This window comes from Phoenix dactylifera, chromosome 2, assembly GCF_051530095.1.
Source record: "Phoenix dactylifera cultivar Ajwa chromosome 2, Ajwa_hap1_PhDact_Kaust_v1.1, whole genome shotgun sequence".
Taxonomy (NCBI): Eukaryota; Viridiplantae; Streptophyta; class Magnoliopsida; order Arecales; family Arecaceae; genus Phoenix; species Phoenix dactylifera.
The window spans coordinates 14,512,501-14,525,295 of NC_143191.1; the positions used below are offsets into that span (position 1 = coordinate 14,512,501).

At 33.7% G+C, this 12,795-nt stretch overlaps 1 protein-coding gene across 4 annotated transcripts in view; it reads left to right on the forward strand.

Annotated features, from left to right (window-relative positions):
* Positions 1 to 11,207, forward strand: part of LOC120103982 (PHD finger family protein) — a 23,972-nt gene extending 12,765 nt beyond the window's left edge. For 2 of the 4 annotated variants that reach the window (XR_005508436.3, XR_005508438.3), the window contains exon 3: positions 10,819 to 11,207. The gene's annotated coding sequence lies outside the window, so the exon portion shown is untranslated. The remainder of the gene's footprint in view (positions 1 to 10,818) is intronic. The other 2 variants (XR_005508437.3, XR_005508439.3) reach the window with 1 other exon arrangement.
* Positions 11,208 to 12,795: the final 1,588 nt, after the last annotated feature.

Consider the following 12,795-nt stretch of genomic DNA (forward strand, 5'->3'; position numbering starts at 1 on the left):
AAAATAACGCATATTTATTATTTTCATCTATACCATATTAAGAAATAAAGTTTAAAATTTTGAATTATTCTTTAGCAGATTCAGCTTGTTAGCTTTTTTGATAAAGCTACTCATACTTTAATTCTAAAATGGTCATCTATTCTTAAAAAAACAACAATAAATGAAAAATGCAATCAAATAATACAGTATGTTGGGCAAGAAAATCTTTTCAAGTATTATAGCGCGCGCGCGCGCACACACACACACGCACATATATATATGTATATAAAGAGAGGGAGAAAATATCTTTTCAAGTATCATAGCATATATATATATATATATGTATGTATGTATGTATGTATGTATGCATGTATGTATTGTATATATGTATATATAAGAAAGAAACTATAATCAAATATCTCAATGAATAAGGAAATGAAAAATCAAAATGCTTTAAGAAGGAAGGTGGATTCAAATCACTATTTATCCATAATTTTTGAATTAGTTTTTATTTTACATATAGAATCATTAGTTCAATTATTTATGTTTTGTTTCCAAAACTCTAAAAGTAAAAGAATTAAAATAACAACACTGATATATGAGTTTATTGTTTCGATCACTTTTTAAAATGGCCATTTCATGTGCCTTTTTGCTATTTTATTATAACACTACTAGCAAATGGGCATGTTCGCAATTGGGAAAACAAATTAAAAGTTAGATTATAAATCATTGATGTTGCTCGAGTGCAAGTGTACTTGATCAGATTAATTATGCTCCAGCATGATCAGGTTCGGGGTTATGCATCATCCCAATCTGTACCAAATACGCATCTTAACTCTGATTTACGATCAACTGCATCCAACAAAAATATAATATTAATATAGCACTTTTATTATTATTTGTTAGCAATAGTACCAATTTAAGTGATGTGTAGATCGCACTTTTGTGCTCTCATCAATTGACGTGAGGTATATTATATAAAGATGAATTTAAAATCAATTAAACTTAAAAATCAAATAAAATTTAAAATGAAAAATAAAATGTACAATACAATAGAGAAATAAAAAGTAAAAATATAAAACAAATGATTACAAATGATCAACTAGATATTATAACAAAAGATTGCAAGTCATTCTATTTCTACAAATTGCAGAAATTTCTAGCCACAAGTGATCTGATCTTCAAAAATCTCATAAATCTTGCCTGTGAAGATTCTACATTTATGATGACTACAGTGAATTCTAAACCTCTGTCTTATATTATATGTAAAGTTAATGGGTGAGTTCCAAATTTGAATATAATAAGATGACATATTAAACTAATTTGCTTGGAGTAGAGGACAAGCGCCTATATTTATGATAAAATGAGATGTTAAGCTATGCAGGAAGGATTTTTTCCCAAAAAAGGATTTTCCCCCCTTTTTTGGTCGAGAGTGTTTTTGGAAAAAAAAAAGTGATGTGAAATCTTGATAAAATCCCCAATATTAAAATAGATTTCATTTTAAAATAATATAGATTATATTATTATAAAATTTCAGTTCATGCATATAGTATTGTCGATATACTATGATTTTATCAACTGTAATATTACTAATAATGATACTCATGCTATAAATGTAATATGGTTAGTGTTGCATGGAGACAGACACGGGAATCACAGATTTGGATACATATTCAAATGTCTGTCTTGACAAGAGGAAATAATGGAGATGCAAGGATACATACGATAATATATAATTTTAATTACATAATGCATATTTATATCTTATAAATTGGAAGACGTTGTATGGTTTCTCAATATGCATGTTTCTTATCCTACTTATTTCTAACATCAAAATGGAGGCTCTAACTCATTGTTGGTAAAGTGTAGCCCGCTGCAAATCTCTAATAGCTGCAAATGAAGAATTTTATATATGTATCCGATTCGGATATTGTATCCAACATGGTTGATTGGAGCTGGATGCAAGTGTTCAAGTAATAATGAATATGCTATATGTTGTATTTGATATATATTAAATTATATGATATCACGATACTATGTCAAACTCATTTTTATTGTTTCAGCATAACAACCGAACTACCTGCAACCATTTTGGCCTTAGGTTAAAACGCTACATTAATCCAATCATTTAGTTATAGTTTTTAGATGTTGAATTTCATGGAACCCAAGCATGGGATTTAGGTTGTTTTAGCAACTAGAATTGTAGTAGGTTCAATTACGTGCAACCAAATGTGTATGCGCTAAAAACTAAACAACAAAGCTTTTTTATTTGCAGAGTTATTATTAATATAACACAACAAAATTTGGTTTTAAACACCTTGTACTATAGATGGAATTTTAATATATATATATATATATATAGGGGATTGATAACCTACTCTCTGTTATGGTATGTTATCAATCTACCCATTTTTCCGTAGACAAAAAATACCCTTACTTTTTATAACTCTTAAGGGTATTTTATGTCTTTTTACAATCTCACATTAACTCACCCTCTCAACCCCCCAATTAATACTCTCTCTCTCTCTCCTCAGTGTATATATATATATATATATGTAGGTATGTATATGTATGCATATATATATATATATATGTATTATTATATATGTATATGTATACATACATACATACATATATGTATGTATGTATGTATGTTTGTTTGTTTGTTTATATGTTTATATATATATATGTATATATATATGAGAGAGAGAGAGTATATTAATTGGGGGGTTGAGAGGGTGAGTTAGTGTGAGATTGTAAAAAGACATAAAATACCCTTAAGAGTTATAAAAAGTAAGGATATATATATATATATATATATATATATATATTATATATGTGGGATTGTAAAAAGACATAAAATACCCTTAAGAGTTGTAAAAAGTAAGGGTATTTTTCTCCAATGAAAAATGGGAGTAGGTTATCAATCCCCATACACACACACACATAGAGTTAATGTGAAGATAGTTTGGTTTTTTGTTTATTTTTTATTTGTTGAGAGAGAGAGAGAGAGAGAGAGAGATAAAGGGTGGGAGACCCACTCAATATAAGTTACCCAGGCTTAAGTACTTTGGGATGCACCACCTAGGACCTGAACCTAGAATCCTCTTCGTAGGAGTAATATATGACAACTATGATAAAGCCTAGTTGGCAAACAATTTAGTTTACTTGAATAACTATTTGGCATGCAGATTAGATTTCCTTTCGTTGGGAAGAAAAATTGTGAACCATACTTGTACATGCACATGTATAGGAAGGTAGCGATATGTCTCATAGGAGTTCATTTGTTGAATCATCATATGAATTACGAGGCATCGAAATTTGTAGCAAGCTTTTGAGGTTGTAGAATGTCGTCGTTGTTATATGGAGTAATGTTGTCGCTATTGAATGAGCATCGTTTGCTATTTTTATCATATAGAAGGGTACCGAACAAAAATGCATGTGTAAACGTATCTTACCTAGTAGCAACACTAGCCACATGTTTCCCTTTCTAATTGTTGGTTCGCCATCCAATTCATGTGGAACTTGAATGTTTATCAGGGAAGGTGTGGATAATGATTAGGCTTTTCCTAATACTTAAATGGGTTGTTTTATGCCATATCATTTTGGCTATTAATAACATTATTGTAATAGTTATTAATGCATTTCTATCCAATTATACATGTTTATATCATTACCATAAAAAAGGGCCATTACCTAGCTATAGTCTCGGCAATCCAGGGTCCTCAGAGGGGCAAACTAGGATAGACATCAACTTGTGCTATTTACGGACTTGAACTTGTGCTATTTCGCTTGGTAGCCCAAGCCTTTTACTATTGCCCCAGGCAAGATTTGCCGTCTTGGTACCGAACTCTATACTAGCGGTTGCTAGCATAGTATTGGTATAGTAGGGTACGGAATTTTTTTGGCGTACTGAGTGTTGGTACGCCATCCATATCGGATACTGATACCGAACCGATATGATACGGTATGCCCCTTACTGTCCGGTTCAGGCCGATAAGGCATACCATGGCACCAGGCAACTGCCCCTATTATATACCATTACCTCGATGAAAATTCCAAAACTTCACATAAAACCACTATCGAAGTAAATATAATGGCAAAATGGATGGTGTAAAGAGTTGACTAGAGTTAGATATACGTGAGATAGAAGCGACGGATCATCATTCCCTTATTAGACTTAAGAGAAAAGCCTTTATTATGATGCATTAAAGGGGATAAAATAGAAGAGGGGGTGCAAATTGCGCAATTTTGAAGTACAATGTAGCCTTTTTCTTTGAGTAGGAATGCTAATGGCTAGCTAGGACTATGAACATGTCAGACTAACTTGGTCCATCAAAAATTTTGACTGGACCTAGTACTGACTTTACCTAGATATGACCAACCGTCTTCAAACTTGGGCTTCGCTTGACAACAAAAGCTAGACTGAGCTTGACTCTTGCCGACTTTTTGTCTGACCAAATTTGGCTTTAAATGCTTCCCACATTTAGGTCCATTTGCATGTGTTCAATCCATTTACATGAAGTCTTCAAGAATGTAATTGCAAATAAGTTAGTGCAACTCTAAATAAATTGATGAGTGAAGACATAAACTTGAAATTGTTCATTCGATTATGCAAAGTGCAAAAATGGCAAGTAGATTCATTTTTATCAGAAAATTCCCGTCCTTGACAAAGTAATAGCAACTCGAAGGGAACCATATTTCATTTTAGAATGTCTCATTAGAACTTCAAACTTGAAAAGGCAAATTATGATAAATAGATGCTCTACTAAAAACAAACTATTTTTAAAAAAATGCAACTTATGACTTGCCTCTAAATGAATGAAACATTAACAACAATCAAGGCATATAATTCCTTTCAAAAACATTAGCATCATCTAGACTATCATTATCAATGTATCAAACTTTTCGGGACTTGTAAGTTGTAACTATCAGAAAGAAAAAGGATAATCAAGTTAGAGCAAGGTTTGTTGTATCATGCTGCATAGGGCAGTATAGCCCGTGCTTAACTAATCCTAGGCGGAACTGGGATGAAATCTTATGTCAAACCGATTTGTGCTTCTCGGTTCTGCTTGGTACGGGTCGATCTGACTAGTAGCTGTCGATTCCCAGGTGGTATTGGTTGGGAGCATGAGAAATGGATATGTCGAACTTTTTTCTCTCGTGGGTTATTTGAGAGTGCTTTGTCACCAAGTTTTTCCCTATTTAGGGCTCCTTCGATCCAAGAGCATCACCAAAGTATGCAAAATCTCCTTCTTTTTGGTTTTCTATGCCAAAAATAGCCAAAAAAATTAAAGAAAAGAGGAATCATGTCCGAATTTTATATTCTAGCATGATTTCATGACATGGTGTATTGCTAACTAGGATCTACCTAATGAGACAAATATTATTTTTCTACAATACGAATTTTGGAAAAATAATTTATAAAATAAAAGTGCTAGTCAAGAACAAAAAGCAAGTAACTAGGCTATGACATTGAGTGGCAGCATGGAACCATGTTACAGAATCAACATTGCTAGAGGTGGAACTGGTGTGACTTGAATATAGGGAAAGTAGAGTCACTAGGCTAATCTAAGTGGTGGAAGGCTGCAAGGTACTGAACAAGGTCCAGTTAATAAGGAATCATCTTCAGGGAGAACAGGAAAAGCCAAAGAGAAACAAAGAGGGATCAATTGATGAATCTCCCAATCACTAGCTTATCATACGAATGATCTAAATCCATATGAGGTGTAGATCTGGCATGGAGGTTCAGATTTAGGCCACTAAATAGGTGAATTCGGGTGAGGAATGGCAGCAGGACAGGTCGCCAGACATAGAGCACAATTTGAATTCTTATATTATGAGAGGGGTGGTGGATCAGGGGTAGTCCACAGATTCAAGCTTTATGAGGAATCATTCAGTTAGAGGTGATGGTAGTGGCAATGATGGTAGTAGAATAGAGTCCATGTTTGGGGTGTTCAGTAAGAAAGGGAAGAAGATCAAAGGGAGTGCATGGGCCAGTGCCAAACATCTGTGATTTGGATTTGCAGACCTGCCCAAGCACAGATACCAAGCAACTCAGAATTGATACAATATTTAAGAACATGAACAAAATATGTGGAGGGCAATTGAGAAGTGGTTTTATTTCAGCCATATACCTGCTTATGTGGCTGCAAACACCTACTACTGCAGCATGATTGGCCGTTCAGAAAGCCAATCCGGGCGTTGATTATCCTGGGCCGTTGATTATCCTGGGCCTTGTGACGTATAGGGTGACCCGCCCAGGACTTGATTAAGCTCAGAGATTGGGTGGTTTCATTCTAGAGCAGATAAGCCACATATGGTGTGACTTTGATTTGTGATGCATTGTTTGGGCCAAGTAGACAAAGCATCATAAAGTTCATTATACTCTATGGTAGGAGGATATTCTTCCACAAATTCATCGAAGTACAACAGTGACTACATCCCTGGCTTGGAGAAGGGAGTGAGTGATCAGATGGGGGAATAGAATATCATGTAGGTGGTCATAGATAATGGAGCTCAGTACAAGGTCTGAGAGGAGCTAATGATTAACCGGCAATATGTATTTTGGACCCCATGTGCTGCCTGTTGCATTGGTCTATTTTTCAAGGGTGTAGGCAACATCTGAAGAGTGAAGTAGGTGATGGCGACTAGTCCATCGGTAAAACTATATATAATCATACATGGATATTGGTATTGTAAGGAGGTTTGTTAGGGCATAGATATTGAGTTTGGCCGTCACTCAATCTGGCATGCACTCCTATTGGCCTGAAGATCCTCATTGATAAGAAATCATGGTTGACAATCATGTTTACAGTGATGACTAGCTAAATTCTAGATGGACTTGTGAAGGTACATATGGAAACAAAGTAATGGGGATAGTTTTGGGCATGCAATGCTGGCAATGGGTTGTGGAATAGAGAAGGCAATTGTTTGCTAATTGCAACCAAATAAGGTAATGCATATTTTAAATTTATCTATTCATTTTTTACTTTAATTATTAGTGTATATATATAAGTTGATCATATTTTTCTTTTCGTTCTTAGGCACACCGCAAAAATTGACTTTGTTGATAATGGGGTGAATGGTGATACTGATTTTAAAAAGAATAATGTACCTTGAAGACTGTTGTGCCCATGTATTTGAAGTTACATAGTTAAAGTTGCATTTGCTCATTTAAAATCACTTCATTTTTTATTAATTATCTTTTATTACAATTTTACTTTTAGATTTGAAGTTGCAGTGAGGTATTTTTAAAGGATTATGGTTTCGTTCAAAAGAGCAGACTTTTTTGGCTGTTATTTTGGTGGGTTTAAAGATTGGCTTTTGAAATTGTCCTCATCAGATTTACACTTTTATGAAAGTTGCCACCTTCCCTCTATTCTCGTGATTAAGATCAGGCAAGATGGATTTGGCTACTTCTAAGTAAGCATCCTTTATGGTTGTACCTAGGAAAAACTATGTATTTGACACCCAAGGAGTCATGGATTCCTTGTGCGCATGGTGGAGCCCCTATATATCATGCCTGTTGCCTTTGTGAGTTCACCGTAACTCAATGAACTTTAGAATTTTGTGAACCCTGCATGGTATAGAGAAGTGGTTGTGATGCGATTGAAGATTTCAACCATAAGGGGCATGTTTGGTGTTGCTTCCGCTTTTTAAAAAGTAATTTTCAAATATTGGATTTATTTAGTTTCAATTAAAAGTACTTTTTCGTATATTTAGCATTTGGTGATCAGATTTGTTAAAACTACCTTTTGTAGATGAGCTTAACATATTTGGAAGATATGGAGCAATCTTACAAAAGAAGTTAGAAATTAATTTTTCTAGCTTCTTGTAAAAGTGCCTTTTTGACTTCTACTTCCTATAGAAGCACTTCTCAAATGATATTGCCAGACACTTATTTTTTTTAGGATTTATTTTTTTCACTTTAAAAATTGTAAAGGATTTTTTTTTTAATAAAAAAAAGCAACACCAAATTGCCGTACACTCTTTTCATAGGCTTAGAGTGCAAGCAAGTGCACAAACGTGGAAGGAATTTAATGAAATATATCATGTAGATCTGAATGTGGGAAACAAGTTCATGAATAGAGCTCAATGACTACCATTTTTAGAGAATGAAGACTAAAAAGAAAAACAAAATTTTGGACTTGATGGGGTAGTTTTGTGAACCATATCATGTGGCATAAAAATGATGAAAGCATGTCATGGATGGTATCCTATAAGATTCATTACTACTATTTCTAGTAGCATGCAGGTTGGAACGAAACAAGTGTTGTGGGTTGCATCAATGGACAGGTGTTCATGAACTATCTTTTAGCATTCAATCATGGGAATAGAGTTCATAAGATAATTCTACAAGATTCAGAATTACCATATTTGGGATGATGCTGATTAGTGAGAAAAAAAATATTAGTCTCTGTGACTGAATGCATGAACCAATGTGTTCATGAATAATGATTAATTCTTATATTTGAACAAATGAGTATCTAAGGGCAACTATAGTGGAACTGGAACCGCCTTGGTGTGTTAACTGGTTGGGATTTGTCTGGGTTTAACATGATCTGGATTTGACTCAAGTTTGTTTTGAATCTAGAAAGCCAGACTGGATATTAGTCTGAGCAAAGTAGAGTCTAAATCAAATTCAAGGATGAGATATGGTAGAGTTTGATAAAACTAGTTATTTATAACTGCTTCATAGATTGAGCAACATCTTATATGACATTCAAAATGAAAGAAAGAATTATATATTATTCTCAAACCATTTTTGAATTGTGTAGTTTTGAAGGAGCTGTTTTGTCTTGTAACAGTCCTTGGTATGTGAGTAACTTAACATTAGCTAAGAGATGTAATGCAGTTTCTCTTTGATGATGACATTTTCAAGTTTCGAACTTTGGGTCAGTTGTATTATTTAACTTGTTGATGAGTCAACAATTTGCTTATGAAAAAAATCTAATAGCTAGTAAAAAGTTTTTTTTGTTGTTATAAAGTTCATAAGGAGTCACATGTTCTAAAGATTGGAGCATGCCCTATGGATGACAAGGTTATATAAACAGTTAGTGTGCATTTCTTGAGAGGGCCATCACTTTTTTATGTACCATTTAGCATCTTCTGCTTCCTTGTGAAATCACATCTCAATCTTTGTTGGAAAATGAAGGTTATGAAAAATTCTAAGTTCAAAGTACCTGCCAGATTGAAATGGTCAGGGCTGACAATGGTGAATGATCATGTAGGTCAAAGCTCACAGGCAAACTGAAACACATTAATATCATTAGGAGGGTGTAACTTGGTAAATTGCCAAGATATCTGGATTTAAAAGTAGAGAGTACTAACTTAACTCAGGACGAGAACATGATTATGGTGAGATTACTAGCTAGTTGAATTGGCAAAGTCACTGGGGGTGGGTTCTAGTGACTTGGGTTCAAGTCTTATCCTCACCCTAACTTTGGCCAGGTTCCCTCCCATATTATTTCTCAGAAGTGAGATAGTTGTGCCACACACGAGAGAGAACATGATCATGATGAGATTGAAATAAGACTAAACACCATCTAGATGCGGAAATTGCTCGTCGGTAGATCTAGAGTTAATATAGAAGGGCGGTATGGATGTTTCTACCTTCTACAAACTTGTGAGTATTCAGCAAAGGTCCAGTCTGTCAAAAAGTTGTAACTGGAGTCAAGCTGACCTTACACTCATGTCTAGATATAAAGCAATGGTGGGGCATGAAGCTGTGGAAGGGTGGGTATAGGGATCAAAAATGTATTTGGGATCAAAGGGAACAAGACAATCTGATGGCTTTACGATTGTGTTCCATTAATGATCTGGGTGATGAAGAAAGGTAATAAATGCAAAATGGTTATAATTGGATCCATGAGTGGAACTTTTTTTTTTGTCAAAGAAGCAAATGTAAATTGAACATGATGCCTGATCTTTTGCCTTCTTCCTTTTGTAGAGCTTTTGGTAAATGAGACGGTCAATGGTTGCAGCTCAACCTTTTAGAATCTAGAAATTGGAAACTGTATTGAAAAGGGGAAAACAAACTCCCGTCACTTCAGATTGGGAAAAGATGAAAAGTAATGAAGTTTTCTTTTAAAAAGCATCACTAAATGCAAAAGATCTCTTGAGATTGGAATTCTGACGGGGTTCCTCATAACGGGAGTTTGATGGTTTGGTGATGAGCATGGAACTCTTGTGAAGTCTCTTTTTTCTTTTCATTTTTAAGGAGGTTCATAGGCAATGGGCAACAATGGGGGGGTGCCTGCTGTGGTTGATAAGCATGTGTTTAGAGGACTAGACATTAAGAGCTTGGGCGGCTCATTTTGAGCTTCTACAATAGGAAATTGTTGGTAGCTGAGGGTGGTCTCTAATTTTAGATTTACAACCGACCTGGGTAGAAGCATTTGACATTATGATGGTTTTTGGCTTTCTACGCTATTCAAGATGTTCAGCTTAGAGGTAACGGTGAAAAACAATAATTTTGAGAGGACTGAGAATCACATGAACAATATTATTTCAAACTAATAAAAAAACTACCAAATTGTTTACAGATTTTGATTCTGTGAATTATTTCAGGTAATCTAGGTAGTCTAAAATTGTCCAGTTACTCACAAATTTAAACTCTATTAGAAAAATTTTCACAACTTATTTAAGAAATACTTGTGTTACAGTCGGTGATAGTTTTACTTTCCCATATCCATTTTTACTGTTCAAGTGTGTTGTATGCTTTTCTTGTACAATTAAACATATACAAATATGTTTGTAACCATAATCATTTATATTTATTTATTTTATTCACTTCATTCTTTTTTTTCCGTGTCTTTTGGTGAAATTTGCCTCTAGCCAAGCTGTTCCTGAAAATGCTTGAGATTGATTGTGAATGGTGTGAGTTAGGTACTTCCATGAGGATCTCCTTGTCTATACTGTGCTATCTTATAGTCCAAATGCCTGGACCTAGGGCCATGCAAGGCTGGATGCTGAAGTCTGAGCCATCCTCATTGCTGCATCCCTTCCCCTCATGTGTCACGGCCTTCATCTAATTATTGATCGAAAAGTCTTTTCTTTTCTTTTTCTTCTTTTTGTTATTGCTAGTCTCAATGTCACAGGACTTGATGCGGTGTTCAGTAAGATTTTGTTTTCTTTTTTTTAATTCCTTCTCATGTTTTTGTGAACTGTAATCTTGGACTCTCAGATTTGCCAATGAGAATAAAATGAAGCGGCAATTGGAGAAAGCAATTTTTTCTATTATGTCTCAGGTGAATTTTGCATACTAAGGAGTGAACAGAACAATGGGTTCTTATCTGCACAATTATCACGCATTTATGAGGGACTTAAAAAATGTAGTTCATAAGAGCTGTCTACTCCAAAAATTTGATATTTTATGTTTGTTGTTAAGATAGTTGGAATTGGATTTCTGAGCAGAGCCAGTAATTACCTTCCGCTAGGAGGAAGAAAGAGAGAACAAATGTTGACATGCACATATCATGGGAAGGTGGCAAGTTTTAAAGTAACAGCTGTCAATCCTCTTTGTTCTGTTATATATATATATATATATATATATATATATATATATATATATATATATATATATATATATATATATATATATATATATATATATATGTGATAATAAGAGGAAGCAAAGATAATGGATGCTAAAAAGGATTATGTGGTATTAGAATTGATTGTTTATAACAGAAATGGTGGCTGTTATTTTTTAATTTGTATTGTTTCTTAAAACAAGACAGCATCTCTTTTCAAATTTCAGATTTTTCTACTAATTTTTCTCGTAAAAGAGATTGTACAGCCGGAAAATAATAATTCTTTGGTGAATAATTATTTGAAAAATAATGTCATTATTAGTTATAACAGCATTATAACGGTCATTATTTCAATTCTAAAAATTTATAAAAATGTATTGTAGTTTAAATAATGCTTATAATCATTATAATGGTTTTGGTGGGGGTCATAACACAGATAAGATGGTTATGGAAACCTTGGAAAGGAGCATGACAGGGATCAAAAGAGATTGCAGCTTGGGTGTGTAATGCTCTCTCTTGCAGTCAAAAGAAAAAGAGATTGCAGGTTGAACCATGATTCAACTCGAGGTTGTTTTAATCAACATGAGAAGTGGTTTGTTCCCAGTCAAATGGCATGAAATCATGAATACAACTTCAATTTTTTTTCGCTTTTTTCAGAAAAAAAATATTTAGGGAAGTGACAAATCCAGGGATGTGTGTTAAACGCTCTTCATACGGCCTTGGCTGCATGCTCCCCGTCCACACGGGACTCTTATTTAGTCAAAAGAAAAAAAAAAGTTGTTCACGCTAGGTAAAACCCTAAGCCTCTTCCTGAGATGATTGTTATATGCTATGCCATTTTGCCCTATATGAGATTACAATTATAGCCAGCTGTTTTTATCAGGGCACCCATCACTTTTAGCCGAGAGGTTGCAAGATATATGGTAGCGGCATTTGGTGACTGAAATGAGATCACTAAGTTGATCTTAGATAATTGATAACTCTTATTAGTAATTAACATCTCCACGTATTTTTGAGTAATCTATTTGGTATTCCAAGAGTATCCAAAATTACTGACCATATAATATTAAAAACTACAACTGATATATTCTATAAAAATATATATATTAATTATATAAAATTCTATTATAATAAATTTTAATATATTAATTATTAATATATTTTATAAAAATATTTATCAATCCTATAAATTATTAATCTGATTCAAATTTAAATGTTACTAAAGAATTAATATCTCATTGATAGTTATAATATATGATTTTTTAATACTAAAATTTAT